Source organism: Terrapene carolina, unplaced genomic scaffold (assembly GCF_002925995.2).
Source record: "Terrapene carolina triunguis isolate 2854851 unplaced genomic scaffold, T_m_triunguis-2.0 Scaffold232, whole genome shotgun sequence".
In the NCBI taxonomy this organism is placed as follows: domain Eukaryota; kingdom Metazoa; phylum Chordata; order Testudines; family Emydidae; genus Terrapene; species Terrapene triunguis.
The window spans coordinates 1,637,285-1,656,667 of record NW_020664583.1 but is presented as its reverse complement, the minus strand read 5'-3'; positions in this window follow the sequence as shown (position 1 = coordinate 1,656,667).

Below are 19,383 nucleotides of genomic sequence, written 5' to 3'. Positions count from 1 at the left end.
GAACACCTCAGGAATGGAGGTTGTTCATAACTCTGAAATGTTTGTAACTGAACAAAACGTTATGGTTCTTTCAAAAGTTTACAACTGAAAATTGACTTAATACAGCTTTGATACTTTACTATGCAGAAGAAAAATGCTGCTTTCCCTTTTATTTAGTAGTAGATGTTTAACACAGTACTGTACTGTATTTGCTTTTGGGGGCGGGGGGGTCTGCTGTTGCCTGACTGTGTACTTCTGGTTCGAGTGGTTCCAAATTAGGTGTGTGGTTGACTGGTCAGTTCGTAACTCTGAGGTTCTACTGAATAGGTTTTGTTTGATTTGGGCATTTCAAATTCTCCTCCAGAAGCACCATATTTAATAACTAAGAACCTGCAGTTCTGTATTTTATTTGGTATTATTACTGGTGTATACTTTGACAATGATCACATTGACACTCCACACCATTTGCAAAAAATCCTGATTTTTTAAAAACTATTTCATTTGTGTCTTAAAATTTATTTAAAGCTCTATTAAGGCAGATTTCATTCTTCCTTGACAAACAGTGAAAATATATCTGGGTTTAAAAGTCTAGAGTAAAGAACTGAATTTTAGATCAGAAGAATAATTTATTTACTGTAGATACCTAGGTAGATACACACAGACATCAATCTGAAATGTAAAAAGTGCCCACTAATTACGGGTGCCTAACTTGAAACTTCCAAGGCCTGATTTTCAGGGCTGCTGGGCACTGGCAGCATCATTCACTTCTGCTGGCATTGTGAGTGATCAGTATCATAGGGTACGTCTACACTTACCGAGGATTGATGCTGCAGAAATCAATCCACCTGGGGTCAATTTAGTGGGGCTAGTGAAGATCCGCTTAATCAACCACAGATCACTCACCCATCAACTCCGGTACTCCACCAGAACGAAAAGCATAAAGTAAGTCGATGGGAGAGTTTCTCCCGTTGACCCAGCGCGGTGTAAACACTGCAATAAGTCGACCTAAGCTATGTCGACTCCAGCTACGTTATTCATGTAGCTGGAGTTGCGTAATTTAGGTTGACTTAACCCCGTAGTGTAGACCTGCCCTCATAGAAATGTAGGGCTGGAAGTCCTTGAGAAGTCATCAAGTCCCAGCCGCCTGTGCTGTGGAAGAACCAAGTAAACCTAGAGCGTTCCTGACAGGTGTTTGTTCAACTTGTTTCTAAAAGCTTCCCATTGTGCGAACTCCACAAGCTCCCTTGGAAGCCTATTCCAGAGCTTAGCTCTCCTTACAGTTACAAAGTTTTTTCCTAATATCTAACCTAAATCTTCCTTGCTGCAGATTAAGCCCATTACTTCTTGTCCTACCTTCAGTGAACTTGGAGTACAATTGATCACTGTCCTCTTTATAACAGCCCTTAACATATTGGGAGACTTATCAGGTTGCCCCTTGGTCTTCTTTACTCAAGACTCAGTTTTTTCAACCTTTCCTCATAGGTCAGGTTTTCTAAACCTTGTACTGCATCATTTTTGTTGTCCTCCTCTGTTCTCCTCCAATTTGTCCACACGCTTCCTCAATTGTGGTGCCCAGAAATAGACAATGTACTCCAGGTGGGGCCTCACCAGTGCCAAGGGCAGAGGGACAATTACCTCCTATGTCTGACATACAACACTCCTGTTAATAAACTCCATAATCATATTAGCCTTTTTTGCAGCTGCACATTGACAACTCATATTCAATTGTGGTCCACTATAATTCCCAGATCCTTTTCAGCAGTGCTACCACCTAGGCAGTTATTCCCCATTGTGTAGTTGTGCATTTGATTTTTTTCTTCCTAAGTGAAGTACTTTGCATTTGTCTTTATTGAATTTCATCTTGTTGAATTCAGACCAATTCTCCAATTTGTCAAGGTCATTTAGAATTTTAAACCTGTGCTCCAAAGTGCTTGCAGCCCCTCCCCCGCTTGGTGTCATCTGAAAATTTTATAAGTGTACTCTCTACTCCATTATTCAAGTAATTAATGAAAATACTGAATAGTACCAGACCCATGACTGACCCCTGCAGGATCCCACTAGATACATACCTCCAATTTGTCAGCAAACCACTGATATGTTTGGAAAAAATAGAATATCAGGGTTAGAAGGGACCTCAGGAGGTCATCTAGTCCCACCCCCCTGCTCAAAGCAGGACCAATCCCCAGACAGATTTTTACCCCAATTCCCTAAATGGCCCCTTCAAGGATTGAACTCACAACCCTGGGTTTAGCAGGCCACTGCTCAAACCACTGCGCTATCCCTTCCCTACATGTTTTATGTTGGACACCTGAAAACTGAGACAAAAGCAAAATTGGTGAACTTGAAAATTTTCACCTGTACATTCACAGATACACACGGTACACACTGCAAAGGAGCACTAAGTGGTCCTACAGATAAGATTTCATTCTACACCTCACATCAATTAGAAGAGTGGAGGTTTCCAAAACATAATCAGAAATTAATTACAGTAAACTATGCCTAACTGAAGAGACTGAATGATAAGAAAGTGTCCTATTTGAGTGACTTGAAATATATAGTAAAAGTTTGAAGACCTGGCTGTGTCATGTTCTTTTCTCAGTTTGTTTCTTAAATGAGAATGAAGGTGTGAGTGGTAGGAGTGACTTATAAAAATTAAAGAATCTGATTTGCACAGGGGTGTACTGGCTTGAGGAAGAGTCATCTTGCAGGTTTAAAAATGTAAGTCAGACAAGTACACGGGGAAATATCTGTAGCTGTTCATGTGGATAAAGACAGCTGCTGAAACTACTGCAAGCAGCACAAACATAGACTGCTCTAAGAGACCTTTTAAAGTTGACTATAACTATACTGTATATTCCAGTCACCAACAGCAGAGGAAAAAAATAGAGAATGGGTAAATACTGAGCTATTTTTTTAATGTGAGCATGGCTTTTTGGAGGTCTGTAATGCAGATTTGGTGATTTGAAGCCTTTAAAAAAAAAAAAAAAAAAAAGATGTGTCTGTTTCTCTGTGTCTGGCCCAAGATTTACATGATTATATTAGTTCAGTTCTTTCTTTTCAAATGTTGTACACTACTATAATTGATATGATATTATGTTTAGAATTAAAGCTGTGGTTCATTCTAACAAGAGCTAGGAAATTCACAAGCAGGGCCGGCTCCAGGCACCAGCCCAGCAAGCAGGTGCTTGGGGCGGCCAAGGGGAAGGGGCGGCACGTCGGGCTGTTTGGCGGCGGGTCCCTCTCGGAGGGAAGCACCTGCCGCCGAATTCCCGCCGAAGAAGAAAGCGGAGTGGTGGAGCTGCCACCGGAGTGCCGCCGATCGCAATTGCGATCGCGGCTTTTTTTTTTCCCCCCGCCGCTTGGGGCGACAAAAACCCTGGAGCCGGTCCTGTTCACAAGACTCACATGGTTCATGTATGTTGACATATAGCCTATTATCAAGTCTTTGCAAAATGCTGCAACAAAACTCTAAGTCTGTATGACCATGTATAAACCCCTCACTGAACAGGAGGGGGCTAAGGAGCAATTCTGGGCTAAGCATGCTCAGGTTGGTGGCAGGGTTTAAAAGGCAGCCAGACAGCTCAGTTAGGGGCTGGCAGGCCAGGGAGAAGGACATGCCCTGGAAAAGGATGTGAGCCAAGCCCAAACCAAGCCAGGGAACAGGGGAGCCACAGCACCCGGAGACTGGGACCAGGACCAGAAGCCAGCACTTCCCAGGGACAAAAGGCCAGGTGGGATGCACAATGAGGCAGGAAAAGATCCAGGGAAGCTGACTTGAGGCTGATGCAAGACACTGCCAGGTGTGTGAAGCCGAACTAGCCTCCAAGGGCCCGGAGTCGGAACCCAGTGGAGTGGGAGAGCCCAGGTTCCCTTACCCCACCCCAGAACTGCACCCAATAGGTAAGAGAACCTGCTCCTGCTCACAACCTGGTTTCAGTTTTATTTGAAACTCGGAACTTTAAGGACATTCATCAAAACGGTCACCATGGATTGTGAATCTCAGTAATAGCTTTGCACGAAAATAAATCAGGGCTTTTCAGGGTTTTGACATGAAAGCAGGTGAACTCAGTGGTTTTGATCTTTGATATTTTGTGTTTATGTGGACTGGAAACTTCAAGCAAATCTCATTGGAGCTATGTGGTATGCAGGGAGGGGAGTGAGGTGGTGAAACTGAGGGAGAGAACGAGCAAGTGTTCATATAATCTCCACCCACCACAGTAAGATTGGCAAGCATCCCACAACCCTCCCTGTGACTCCCAATCCTGCTCCATTAAGATCAATGGGAGTTTTACCGTTAACATCAACTGCAGCAGCAACACGTCAGCTATTTTTGCAGGCAATAATCACACAAAAAGAAAGAAAAGTGAAAAAAGTCCTTTAAATGTTGACAAGAATTGCCCCAAGCTGACATCTCATTTGCTAAGTTATGGTCTGTTCTTTTTAGAGATTTACTGTATAGATTTCTCAAAGTGATGATTATTTAAATACTTACAGAGGGACTTTTCAAACTGCAGATTACTGATCTAATTATTTCAACCCTCACTCAGCATTTCCTGGCTTTTGTCAGTTCAAGCCAAACTTTTATAGTCTTTGCTTTGTGCACAAGATTTTTTTCATTAGCTAAACTGCTTTAACAATAATGGCATGAAAACACTATCTCTATAATGTATTATATGGCATAGTATGTAAAACTTACTATGCATATTCTCTCCATGATGTGGGTTTTTTGGGGGAGGGGATTTGCAAAAAATTTAAAGGATCATATGCCCCCATGGCTCCTGTGCCCAGTATATCAATCTCCCACAACATTGTCTCCACTTCTTACACAGAAACTCCACCTGCTGACTATGTTGCTATATCAATGCATGACACAAGAATGGTCCTACACAGAAAAGCCACAGAAGATCTATCAACTCCAAAAAACAAGGGATGTGGAAGAACTCCAAGCAAAGCTGAAGTACCAGATACACTAGGCTAGGCAAACAGCATAAGCACCTCATCCTTCCATGAAGGCAATGACAGTGGGTCCAGGATCAGGTCCTATGTTACAACAGAAAACTGGTAATTAATCAGTATTGCTTTGATTATGATCAGCATTAACTTGCTCTCAGCTTCAGATGCAAGTGGGGAGAGTTATGCGCTGCATCTGAGACTCCAACTTGTGGGAGTTTGCAAATATTTACACACACCAGATTCTATCATACATTGTGCATTATTCCCCCTCAAACCCAAAACATTTTAAACATCTTTTCAGAGGTTGTTCCTAGCCATACCCACCTCTGCTAACTAAAAACATTTTTCCTCCATGGCTTAATGGCATTGTAATGAAAACCTGAGACTTTGGAGGGGGACTGTAACTTTAAGGCCTCTGCCTCACCTGCTCAGGGAATGTCTCTGGACCCTCTGAGCCAGGATCAAGAAAGCATTCTTCTGAGGCCTTGTCTACACTAAAGGGAAAGTCGATCTAAGCTACGCAATTTGAGTTACGTGAATAGCGTAACTCAAATCAATGTAGCTTAGACCTACTTAATGCAGGGTCCACACTACACAACGTTGACAGGAGAGGCTCTGCCGTCGACTCCCCTTGCTCTTCTTGATCAGGTGGAGAACAGGAGTCGACAGGAGAGCGATCGGCGGTCGATTTAGCAGGTCTTCACTAGACCCACTAAATCTACCGCCGATGCATCGATCGCCATAGCGTCCGGTAAGTGTAGACAAGCCCTGAGACAAGGCAGGTGAGGCAGTATCTTTTATTGGACCAGCTTCTGTTAGTAAGAGACAAGCTTTTGGCTTATGCCTTTCCCCTCCTTTTTCCCCCCAGCACTTCAGGGGTGTTAATGGACTACTTCACCTTGAATGGTCCCTTGAAATGTGTTAGCTACTTATGCTAAACAATCTGTTCCATCTTGTATTTAGCTGTGACACTCTGGGTGTGTCTGTACTGCAATTAAAAACCCACAGCTGGACTGTGCCAGCTGACTTGGGCTCACAGGTCATGGGCTGTGGGACTGTTAACTGCTGTGTAGACATCCAAGCTCAGGCTAAAGCCTGTAATGAAGTTAAACAGCCCAGCAGGCGGAGCCCAAGTCAGCTGGCACAGGCCAGTCACAGGTGTCTAATTGCAGTGTAAACATATCCTCTCAGTACATTTCCCAAACCTGAAGCTCTGTGTAAGCTCAAAAGCTTGTCTCTCTCATCAGCAGAAGTTGGTCCAATAAAAGATATTACCTCACCAATCTTGTCTCTAAGGGTACGTCTACACTTACTTCCTGGTTCGGCGGCAGGCAATCAATCTTCTGGGATCGATCCCGGAAGTGCTCACCGTCGACGCCGGTACTCCAGCTCGGCGAGAGGAGTACACGGCATCGACGGGGGAGCCTGCCTGCCACGTCTGGACCCGCGGTAAGTTCGGACTAAGGTACTTCGAATTCAGCTACGTTATTAACGTAGCTGAATTTGCATACCTTAGTCCGAAGTGGGGGGTTAGTGTGGACCAGGCCTAATATTCTGGGACCGACAGGGCTACAGCAATACTGCATAAAGCATTCTTCTGTTTTTTATGCAGAACCTAGGCTGTTTGCAAGTCATGACTGCATCTATCAAAGTACAATGTCTCAATCTCTCCTCTTTAAGCTGAAGTTCACTTACAGGTGAATGTCACGGCATGATACTTATTAGTTTATGTAACTCTGTTCAGTAGTACATTTCTGAAGACCTTAGCATTTTCCACACCTTTTTACTACAAAGGAAAAAACATGTGTTGATTCTGGGCCATATGGAGCTTATGTAACCTCATGGCAAGAACATTGCTGCTGCCCTTCAGGATGTTAGTACAAGTTCTGAACTGACCTACCCACTTTTGGAATAATTATACATTTCACTCTGACATATATTTTATCATGGAAATCTTTTGCTGTGTAACATTACATGTCTTCAGAGTACACAAAACAGAAGAGTAGAGGAGTGTTTTTCTTTTGTGCAGGGAAATATCAAAAAAAGACACCTCAAGCAGCAAATTCCTCACATTGCTATAACTTTACATTTATATCATGCCTTCCATCCACCAGGATCCTAACGTATTTTACCCAACTTCACTTAATGTATACACTATGCACAGGGATTATTTCATATACCAGTGAAATGCAAGCACCTCTTGGGAGGAAGGCAGCAGCAAGATGAGTATATTGTTTAGAATATAACCGAACAAGCTAGAATTTGTCAGGACACCAGCATTAAATACTTCACTCTCAAATTCAAACTCGACGAGGCCAAATTATGCCCTCAGTGACTTTCTGCAAAACCATTGTCTTCAGTGGATTTTAAGAAGCTTAAATGTCTGCAACTTAAAGAACAATTCTGTTGATTATGCCCAAGAAGGAATAGAATCCAGCTCCCTTTTCACCTGTGTTGGCTCTGCACAGATAACAGGAGTAAAAAGCATTAAATATTTATTGTTACTAAAATCAGCAGATATGACTCAAATACACACAAGAGAGCAGAACTGTTGGGCAAGACGATGTAAATTGGTACTGTTTACTTTTCAGGGCAGAACCACACCATTAAAATGGGATTTTATTACCCTTACCGTAACTCCTTCAGAGCCATTGCAATCCATTTTATTGATTAGAATTAGAATTTTAAAAAAATTAAGTTCCTTTCTTCTTGGTCATCAATCCATGTATGAAATTAGTTAGAACTGAGTGTACTTTAAAGGAAGGAAAGTTTCTACTACGCAGACCTGCCAAGAATTCTCCTCTGTCCTGACCCATAACAGACCTGCTGCTCCATTCTCAACACTCCTGATGCTTTCACAAAAGCTGTTACAATGCACCTCAGTCCTGTCCTGCAAAACAAATCCTATTCCATCCAGGAGCCTTCCTTGGACAAACTGGGCAGCCATACCAACGCCCTATGAGTTCATCAGATGAGGTGACACAACATTACTGATTAAAACAGTACAAAGGAAACCAACCAGCCCTTTCAGTTTTCACCTAAATATGAATTTGTACAAAACTGACAGGCCAGAATACTAATGCAATGCATCCTGATTCTTCCTACATGTCTGTGTATATGCTGTGGCTACCATTCTCAGGGTACAATACTGCATACCCTCTGAATGTGACACTACCACTGCAGTTATTGGGAGGGCTTTCTGGGTCAAGCACCAAGTCAATTTACCAGAAAAATTTAACATATTTAAGTTGTGGTGGAAGGGTTTGGGCTGTATGCAATGCAGCATACTCACCCTATACAATGAAATTAAGAACACGTATAACTTTTTCAGATGTCTTCCCGCAAAATGCCAAGGCACAAGTCCACACTAGGACAAACAGCTCTTCACATTTCTTGGGTTTTGATTTTTTGTTTTTAAACAAACGCTAGGACCTTCTTAAAATGGAAATATGTGCAAAGGTTGCTAGAAACTACTGATGCTTTTTGTACTTAACTTATACACACACACAAACCAACAGGTTAGCTGAAACTGCATGGCAAGTTCAAGCTTGGAGTCTATTTTTACAACCAGCATATAACTCCAGAAACACAAATTAATAATGGAAAGACTGGCACAGCCTTAAAGGAATATAAGCAAGTGGGGAAGGTATGCACGTGACTTACTATAAAACTGTTAAAATCGGGCGGGAAGTGTTATCCAGGTTCTTAAATAAATTACAGTAAAAAAAGACTACCCAACCCTTTCCAACCAAAGATCCCCCATCAGCAAAGCAAGCCATGACCTGCACTCAAGTTTGTCTAAACTCCCTTACAAATAATCACAGTAACTCATTTCTATTTTAAAGACACTATCTTAAAAGCCACCTTAACATATTGTATTAGGCCCCCCCGAAACAGGAAACTAGCACTGGGCCCAGTCCTGTGCCACTAAAGTCAATGGGAGTCTTGTCATTGACTACAATTAGAGCAGAATCAGACTTCACATTCCTAGAACTGTGCACATTACATTAATTACACTGATCACAAACAAGTAAATAAAATGCACCCACATTGTTTTTGGTTACACTGATTTAAAAAACAAACATTTTACTACTTGCTAAAATGAAAAGGAAGCAATTTTATGGCAAGATAATTTTCACGTTTTTCAGGTTATCCACAATGGAGCATAAAAAGCAATAGCTTTTTAGGCCAGCCCCTCTATTACAGCATACGTAACATCTTGTTATAAACAACTGAATATAAAGGATGGCCATCCCCCCCCGCCCTTGGAGTTCTGTTGATTATAGACATTTAGTAACTGCCAGTAACAGTTCAGTGTACAATCAGCAGCGTTTTGTCTAAACTATTTTGAAGTATAAATGCGGTGGTCATGCTTTTCCCATACTTACATCAGTATTTTTTCCTGCAGTAAGTTTGTCTACAGCAAAACTGATATATTTATTATTTTACAGGCGTCACACTTAAAAAAAAAACTACTACAGTACAAAAAATATTTGAAATAATTAAAAACTGGATCACTTATGGCTAGATTTGCCAACTAGAATGAAGGTCTTTAGCTTTGTTCAGTCATTGCATACTCACTATTAGAACATCAGAACTTTGGGCTACAATTCCTTCAACATGTCTTCCTCTGCTTAAAGCAACAAATTTACTTCAAAGATGGCAAGAAGGTCTCTTTCCCCCTTGATACCTGCACATACATCCCCACTACATAATGCTATGGCAACAAGGTGAAAGGCATACGAAAGTTGAGAACAGCCCCAGAAGTTAGGGATTGGCTACACTTGCAAGATAGAGCGCATTAAGTCAGCCCTGGGTACCCTAACTTCGGAGGCGTCTACACTGGCAAGGCATGTAGAGCGCCTGGACGCCGCAGCTGGAGCCACCTAGCCACTCTGGTCATCACTTTGAACTCTACTGCCCTGCCTTCAAGTGACCAACCGTAAGACCCGCCCTTTAAATTCTCTGGGAATTTTGAAATTCCCCTTCCTGTTTGCTCAGCAAGGCGTGGAGTGCTCTCAGCGCATCTTTCCAAGTGACCATGCCTCCACACACCAGGCGATCCCCAGTATGGAGCAATAGCGAGATGCTGGACCTCATCAGTGTTTGAGGGGAGGAAGCTGTCCAGTCCCAGCTGTGCTCCAGCCGTAGGAATTACGATAACTATAGGCAGATATCAAGGGCCATGATGGAAAGGGGCCATGACCGGGACGCAGTGCAGTGCCGGGTTAAAGTGAAGGAGCTGCGGAATGCCTACCACAAAGCGCAGGAGGCAAACCGCCGCTCCAGTGCTGCCCCCATGACCTGCCATTTCTACAAAGAGCTAGACGCGATACTTGGGGGCGACCCCACCTCCACTCCAAAGAGCACCATGGACACTTCAGAGGCCGTAGCAGCACAGAGTTCAACAAGGCAGGAGGAGGAAAGCAGGAGCGGGTGCCGAGCCAGAGGACGGCATCCCTAGATGCATGCAGTCAGGAGCTGTTTTCAAGCCAGGAGGAAGGTAGCCAGTCGCAGCGGATGGTGCTTGGGGAAGAACAAACAGCAGAGGAGGTGCCTGGTAAGTGGCTTTTATTTTGGGAAGGTAGTTGTTTGGTGCGGGCTCTTGGGGCGAGGAGGGTTGCAGAAAGAAGGGTTAGGGTTGCGTGCATGCCTAGATGCGGAATAGGGCGTTGATGTGCTCTCTCACATCGCAATAATTGGCCTCAGTGATCTCTTCAAAGATCTCATGCAGAAGCTGGGCAATCCACTTGTGCAGGTTCCTTGGCAGAGCTACTGTGCTCCTTGTCCCAGTAAGGCTAACATGTCCAAACCACTGTGCCGAGGGGGGACGGAGGGGGAACCATTGCTGCACACAGGCAAGTGGCATAAGGGCCAGAGCAGAAGCCACATTGTAGTAGAAGACCCTCCCTTGCTTCCCAGGTCACTCTGAGCAGCGAGATATCTTCCAGGACGAACTCATCCTGTGGAAAATTTGGGGACAGTGTTCAATATAGGGTCCCCCTACAGCTGTTGGCTCTCCCCAAGGCACAGAACCCCAGAGAACAGTACGGCCGTGAAACAATTAGTCCCCCTTGCCCTTGTGCTTACTCACCATTCTGGGGCTCCTGTGTGTTATGTGCACTCGCTTTGGGATGGGCAATTTCTGCTATTGTGTACACTGTGCTTGTCTTTAAGTACATACGAATCATTGCTCTGTCTGGTGTGAACAATGCTGCCTCTGGTAAGTATTGCATTTTGGCTTTACAGATGCAACCTTGAGATCCCAGCCGTCCTTGTTATCAATGGCCAAAAGACTCCAAAGAATCAAGAAGCGTCCGCGAAGAACCAAAGAGGACCTGCTGCATGAAGTCATGCAGCAGTCCCTTACTGAAAATCAAAAAGTACAGGAGTGGCGGGAGACTGAAAGGAGGCTCCGCCAGCAGAATGTGGATCACTGGCACCAAAGCACGGAGCGGCTCCTAAGCATTATGGAGCGCCAAGCAGACTCGATACAGGCGCTCGTAGCACTGCTGACGGAGCACATCCGCGCCCACCCCCACCCCCGCAGCCATTGTCCCAAAACTCTTTCCCTTGTGCCCCCATGTCACCGCCAACCCACTTCCCCCAACATCCAGTTTCTTATCACCACCAGCAGCCTCCAACACCTCTAGCTTCACCTCCACCCCTTGAAACTACAACACTTACCCACTGCATTCAACCCCCATCACCATGCATTTTAGCCAGCCAGAAGTGCAGCACTCATTGCACGGCACTCCGGACAGAAAGGCTGAGTATGATAACAGGACATACGCAAATCTGTGATTGTCCCATTCCCCACCCCACCCCTTTCCCTCCTCCCACACAGCACAGATGTGTCATGCCCTTTCTGTTTCCAAAGCAGTTGTGTTTCTTTTCAATAAATGAATTTTTTGGCTTTGAAAACATTCTTTATTATTGCATTAAGTAAAAGATACCGTAGCCCAGGAAAGCAACAGGCACTGCAAGTCAGTGCATCATACGTAGCAAACACAGATGCCTACTAGCATTGGAACCACTGCACCTTATTCCCGTGCAGGGCACCAAACATTACTGGTGGCTTTCAGCATTGAATTGCTCCCTCAAGGCATCCCTAATCCTTACAGCCCCGCACTGGGCCCCTCTAGTAGCCCTGATCTCTGGCTGTTCAAATTCAGCCTCCAGGTGTTGAACCTCCATGGTCCATGCCTGAGTGAAGCTTTCACCCTTCCCTTCATAAATGTTATGGCAGGTACAGCATGCGGCTATAACCGTGGGGATGTTGTTAGTGCCAGCAGCCCTTTAAACGGCCAAAAGCACACTCAAACAGTCATTCAACCTGTTAAACCACGCCTTGCTGCTGTCAAGGCTCCCTGTGTAGGGTTTCATGAGCCATGGCATTAAAGGGTAAGCAGGGTCTCCAAGGATCGCAATGGGCATTTCGACTTCCCCTACAGTGATCTTCTGGTCTGGGAAAAAAGTCCTGGCTTGCAGCTTCCTGAATAGGCCTGTATTCCGGAAAGGTGCATGACGCACGCATCTTTCAGATCAGCTTGCATTAACGTCCATGAAGCGCCCATGGTGATCCACAAGCACCTGGAGAACCATAGAGAAATCCCCCTTCCGATTTATGTACTCGGAGGCTAGGTAGGCTGGTGCCAGAATTGGAATATGCGTCCCATCTATCGCCCCTCCGTAGTTAGGGAAACCCATTTGTTCAAAGCCAGCCACAATGTCACACACGTTGCCCAGAGTCACGGTTCTTCTGAGCAGGATGCAATTAATGGCCCTGCAAACTTGCATCAACACGATTCCAATGGTCAACTTTCCCACTCCAAACTGGTTAGCAACCAATCGGCAGCTGTCTGGAGTTGCCAGATTCCAGATTGCAATAGTCACCCACTTCTCCACAAGCAGGGCAACTCTTAATCTTGTGTCCTTGTGCCGCAGGGTGGCGGCGAACTCAGCACACAGTCCCATGAAAGTGGCTTTCCTCATCCGAAAGTTCTGCAGCCACTGCTCGTCATCCCAGATTGCATGATGTGATCCCACCACTCAGTGCTTGTTTCCCGAGCCCAAAAGCGGCATTCCACTGTGGTGAGCATGTCCATGAATGCCCCAAGCAATCTCATGTCGTATGCATTACATGAGTCGACATCATCGTCAGACTCGTCACTGTCATTTTGTAGCTTAAGGAGTAACTCGACTGCAATTCGTGACGTGCTGGCGAGACCCATCAGCATATTCCTCACAAGTTCAGGATCCATTCCCACAGACCGAAAGGGAAGAATGAGCACGCAGTACAAAAAACATTGAAAGATGACGCCAAATGCGGATGGAAGCACAGGGATTGCTGGGATGCAAAGCGATGCATCATGGGGCATTGGGACAGGACCCAGAATGCCCCGCACTCCCCCGACCCTTCCCACAAGCCACAGCGCCAGAATGGGAAGAGGTGTTCTCTGGGATAGCTGCCCATAATGCACCACTCCCAATGCCACTGCAAGTGCCGCAAATGTGGCCACACCACTGAGCTTATAGCTGACAGTGTGAACACATGGCAGCGCTTTCCCTGCTACGGTCTCCGAGAGCTGGTTTAACTCACAGCACTCTACATGTGCAAGTGTAGCCATGACCCTAGTCCCTTAGTTGCTTTCAAGTTTTAAACCTATATTAATTCCTAATGTTAGGTCTAAGGCAGTGATACTCAGACTGAGGGTCGTGATCCACAAGCGGCTCTTTAATGTGTCTTCTGCAGCTCTTTGCAGCACATGATATTAAAAAACACTGATTTAATAATTAACCAATCAGGATGCTTTTACTATGTTATTAACCAATTAAGTTAATAACTTATTTGCTGTGAGAATAATGTACTATAATAATAATGTACTATATAGTAATGAAACAATGTGGCTTTTTGGGGTAATGTTGATTGCTAATTTAGTTCCTGAACCACTGAGGCCTGAGTATCACTGGTCTAAGTTATCAACAGTCCTTACCAAGCCCATTCAAAGAAGAGGCGTGCCTGTAATTACCAAAGATCTTCCGGTGATAAAGGAGGAATTGCATCAACTCCTGGCTGAAAGCATCAGAATGATTCAGCATTTCAGAACTAATGATTACATTTACTTTCCGGTTAGCTAATGATGAACTTTCATTAATGAACTTTCTTTTCAAATGCCATAAAACAGGCAAATAGTTATCGATGCAACTCCTAAACATCTGACTACTATCTATTTGGTGGGGGTGGGAGACACCACAAAATTCACTGATGACAATATCCCTTCTCCTTCTTTGTAATACAATACGTAGGAAAAGAGGGTGTTTTATTTCAATATCTAAGACTCTTCCACATTTAAACCAGTCTGGTAACCTAGTGGTTAGCACAATATATGGCACCAGAGATCCAAGTTTGGGATTAAGATGTGATTATACAGGCAAGACTCCATGGAAATTCCTTGTTTCTTAATTAGTGCTCCTCTCTATGATCTTGGCTCTCTCTCAACCCAGCATTTCATCCATTTTACATAAATTCAGACTATACATTTAAAATAAACCAGAAAATTTCAGGAAGTTCTATTTAATCAGTTGTTTAAATTGGAGCTTTGCTGTAGTAGTGCATCAAATACTAAAACTTATTTTTAAATACCTACCTTCTCCCCTGCTCCCAGGTCCAGTTCTCAGAACTGCATATATGCTTTCGCTAAAAAGAAGCGCTGTTCTTAAGTCACCATGATACACTTGCAAAGAGTTATGGGAAACTTTTACTCCAATTTTGTTTCCTCAAGACTTTGCACCTCTTACATTTTTTTATTCAAAGTTAATCTCAGCCAAACATGCCAAGTTTCACCTGATTTGGGGTTGAAACTATGCAAACCAACAGAGTCCAGGCTTGCTAGAAAGGCTTGTGAATCAGAGAAAGTCTGGCTTGACTGTTGGTTTTGCTATATAGCCATGTGCTGAATGAAAATGGTGGCACTCTAGCCACAAAATCTACCCATGCTCCAGGAATTACCAGAGGCTTCTGCTAAACTGATCAGCAGTGAAACATTTAAAGTTGATATGTATTGTCATTAGGATTCACAGTTAACATCCAACTGAGGGAAGTTTACACTTGAGTTCTTTCCGGCTTTTCACCTGCAGATTCAAAGCAACACTCAATTCGATTCACATTTGGAAAGTTTTGTTTGTTTTTTTTACAAAAGCTTACAGTCAGCAGAAACTCTGTAGAAAATGAGGGGGCCATGAAACAAGTGCTGTTATGACATATTGTCATGTACCAGCTCAATCCATCTCCCACAGGATTTGTCCATTTCTAGTGTAAACCCAATTGAATACTGTAACTTACTATTGTGCAAAACATCACAATGCTCCTAAAAAGCCAACATGGCATGAATTATAATTCTCTATGTAGCCAAGCTCTGAAGTCACTGAGTCATAGACCCAGCCAAAAGCCCCCCAGAAAAATCAAATGAGCTGACTGTAGCAGACTGACTGGGAGCACCATATTGACAGCTCTATCCTTTAACTACTTTCCCTGTATTTCTTGCATTTTTTCAGGACATTTAACTTGTAGCAAGTGTGCCCATGTCCTCATGTGTGCATTTCAGTTTGAACATAAATACTGGGGATTTAGCTGTGTTTGTCCTTTGCCAAACAGGAAGTGGTATGTGACACTGAGTCACCACACTGCACCCAGCTCTGCCTAGCATCTAATCAAGGCTGATGCAACTATGGCAGCACTCCCTGATTGGCAAACCCAACCCATTGCACCTATTCATTTTTTCCAACTCTCTCGAATTTAAAAATTACCTCCCTGCACCATCAAAAGAAGCAATCATATAAATGTATTTAAACAAGATATTGAAATGTGATATCACAGACCTAAACTGTGGTATAAACTGCCTGATGATGCAAGCAATGACAGACCCAGAACTTCCTTTGAACTACACACAGGGCGTAAACTGGCTTCTAAAAACTAGAAAAACCTACAGGCTATATTTCCAGTAAGTCCTGTTCTTGGAAAAATAAGCCAAAAAAAAACCCTAACAATTACAAATTACAGAAAAGAATTCAAAAAGAGTGCAGATATTTCCAGTCCAATGCTTAATTTAAGCACTGTTTCATCTCAGTTGCTAGCAACAGCATCTCTACTCGCATCTCCAAGAATAGAGGAATGCCTACTTTTCAGGTCATATTTACTATTGTACTTCCAATTTTTAAAAAAGATTAAAAAGTACTACTTTCTTAAATTCCTACAAGCTGTAACTTCCCTCTCATCAGGTTCAATAAATAGGGCCTTACCAAATTTACGGTCCATTTTGGTACATCTCATTGTCATAGGATTTTAAAAATTGTAAATTTCATGATTTCAGCTATTTACATCTAAAATTTCACGGTGTTATAATTGTAGGGGTCCTGACACAAAAAGGAGTGTCGGGGGGGAGGCTGCAAGGTTATTGTTGGGGGGTTGTGGAGGCTGCTGCTGGCGGCGGCGCTACCTTCAGAGCTGGGCAGCTGAAGAGCGGTGGCTACTGGCCGGGGGCCCAGCTCTGAAGGCAGAGCCTCTGCCAGCAGCAGCACAGAAGTAAGGATGGCACATTTTTCATGGTTATGAATTTGGTAAGGCCCTATCAATAAATTTGAATTATGTGATGAAATAATAGTGAATTAAGGAAAGAGTGATTTGGGTATCCAATTTATACAATACACTTCTTGGTGCATTCTCCCATGTCCATCATATAATCTAGGAAATGTACCTTTTGGTAACTGTTTTCAGTTAAAGGTCCCCTTGAACTAGTGTTGAAAATGGTTTAACAGTACAGATGGTCAAAAAACTGACTTTATTTCTGAAAAAAATGGCTATAAAACTTTTTTGTGGGTTTTTTTTGGGTCAAAAAATTTGAATCTTTTGGTTTTCAGAAACTGAAAGGGGGTTTGGTTTGGGTTTTTGTTTTTTGACAAAACCAAGACAATTCCATCAAAAAATGAAAAATTAACAGAAGATAAATAGAACTGGGTGAAAAGTGTATAACACATTCAGATAGTGTCATTTAGATGAGCTTCCTGCAACAGCACTAAAAACTGTTTTCTAGCAGTTAAATCCATTTCCATCACTGTTAGCAACAACTGGTCAGTTTCACAGAACTGACTGGGCTTTGCGGGATCAGCTTTGTTTGTGAAATATTGGTACTGACCATAAGGGAGGTTGGGTAAGTAAAGCATGTTTATAACTACCTAAACCACTAGGAATCCAATACATTCATTAGCTACTTATATTCACTTTCGAACAAGAATGAGACTCAGGTGTGTAATGTCAGAAATCAGAATCAGAAAAGGCAACAAACCTCCCATACTAGCTGCTACCCTGCAGAAATTTTACATGCCTTATTATACAGGGTCATATTTCCAGTTGTTTATTGTGTTTCTTCCTTTCACAAAATATACTCAGGGAACAAGACACTAAAGTATGCACACAAAAAAATTGTATTCTATTATAATGATGAAAGTTTCTAAGCTAAAGATGGTAAATAGTTTATAGGCCTCTTCTTTCTTGTCTGAAGCATTTGTCAGTCTTAGCTGCTAAAGTCATTAAGTATACATTCTCAGAAAAAGTTATTTTACTGCAAAATCCTGAAAGGCAGGTACTGCTAGCTATACAATAATGCTGCTTTACAAGAAAAAGTATAGATGACTTGAGTACATACCAGAATGCTAATATACCTGTTCCACTGCAAAGGTTAGTCACAAAGGACCAAATGTTGGTCCCCATGTACAGTTATGTGTGGGACGTTCCACATGTATCAGGAGAATGGGATCCCGCCGGACCCACAGACTGCAGAACAGCATTGTAGCTGCTCCATAACCATTACTGAAATTTCAGTAGTCTCTATGGGCACTGCCACCTGTAATGAGGGGGCCTGGTTTGTGGATCCATGTAATCCCACACTGGCTCCCTCATTGCTGGCTTTCACCTAGCGGAGCAGCGCTTGTTCCAAAGCCAAGCGGATTTTAAATGCCCTGTGTGTCAAGATTTGCCCAAAGACAGTGTCAAAAAGCTGTACCATTAAGAGGGGTTCTCTAGACAATGAGACATTGTTACAAATACTGGATATGTATATTAATCTTCCCAGTAGCCCAGGCAATGTTTGTTCGTTTTGTATATTTTGCTCCAGAGAAATGCTTTCCAGACAACCAAAGTGAATTCACAATTCACATCAGCCTCCTGCCTCACAATGCACATGAAGTGCATGATTCATGTATGACTGCACTCTGATATATTCCTATGAATGAAGGAATCATTTCATTATTATGCACAAAAAATGCACACTGAAAGCCCATTTAAAGAAATCAGGTCTTCCATTCCACTCGGTACACCAGGTTAGAAGTCACTTTTCAAAATCCGTAGCCACCTTTTCCTCACAGACATGCTATAGCTCTGCATTGGCCTTGCCTTCCTATAGCCAATATCATACGCAGGAGAGAGACTGAGAATAAGGAGTACAGCACCAGTAGAACTTGTCTGCTATAGATATCTTAAGATGCTGGAGCAGATGTCCCCAGAACACAAATAACCAAAGAGCTGCTCCAAGCAGGGAGGTGGTTGTCAGACTTAAGACTTTTCCATCATTTAGAAGGTCTCTGTCTGTTCAGTGACACACAAATTAAGTTAGCATTTGAAGGGTATGTTGATACTGCAGCTTGGGAGCGTACTTCCCAGTTCAGATAGACAAGCACTAACTCTGTTTGAGATGTCATGCTAAACATAATAGTGTAGCTGGAGGGGTAGCACGCAATTCAGGCTAGCTGCCTGAGTACAAACCTGCCTGGACCCCCTGGGTACATGCTTGGGTGGCTTGCTTGACCTGCCACCCATGCTACTCCCAGCTACACTGCTATTTTTAGCACACTAGCTCAAGCATGTCTGTCTACTTATGCTGGGAAGCATACTCCCAGTTGCAGTGTAGACATACCCTTAGGAATGCCCACTGAGGGGAAAAAACTGGATCTGCACATATCCTAGACCCTGAATGGAGTGCTCTCGAGTTGGATTGACTGTCTATCTCAGTCATTACATACATCTCCCAAGCACTGTCTTGAAATTTTATCCCATATGGCCAGCATCGGAGGAGACACTGCTATTTTATCTTTGTAAATATGGGAATCAAACATTGTGAACCCAAAGGGCTCTCAGAAACTGTTTGTATACACAGGGATTTTTCTGTACTGTTATTTCTGAAAGTGGGGTGGGAGGAAGTTTAAATACCAACCCCCTTTTTCACCTTTTGCATAGGCAAATCTGAGCATCATTCTCTCCTTTATGCTGTCAGTACATCTCTCAGGTACACAAATTCACCAATACTATTGGTGAGACAGCTAAAATAGAAAAGGGACATGGTACTAGCTGTCCCATATTATACAATATACATATGGAAACCATTTTTAGAATTTCTA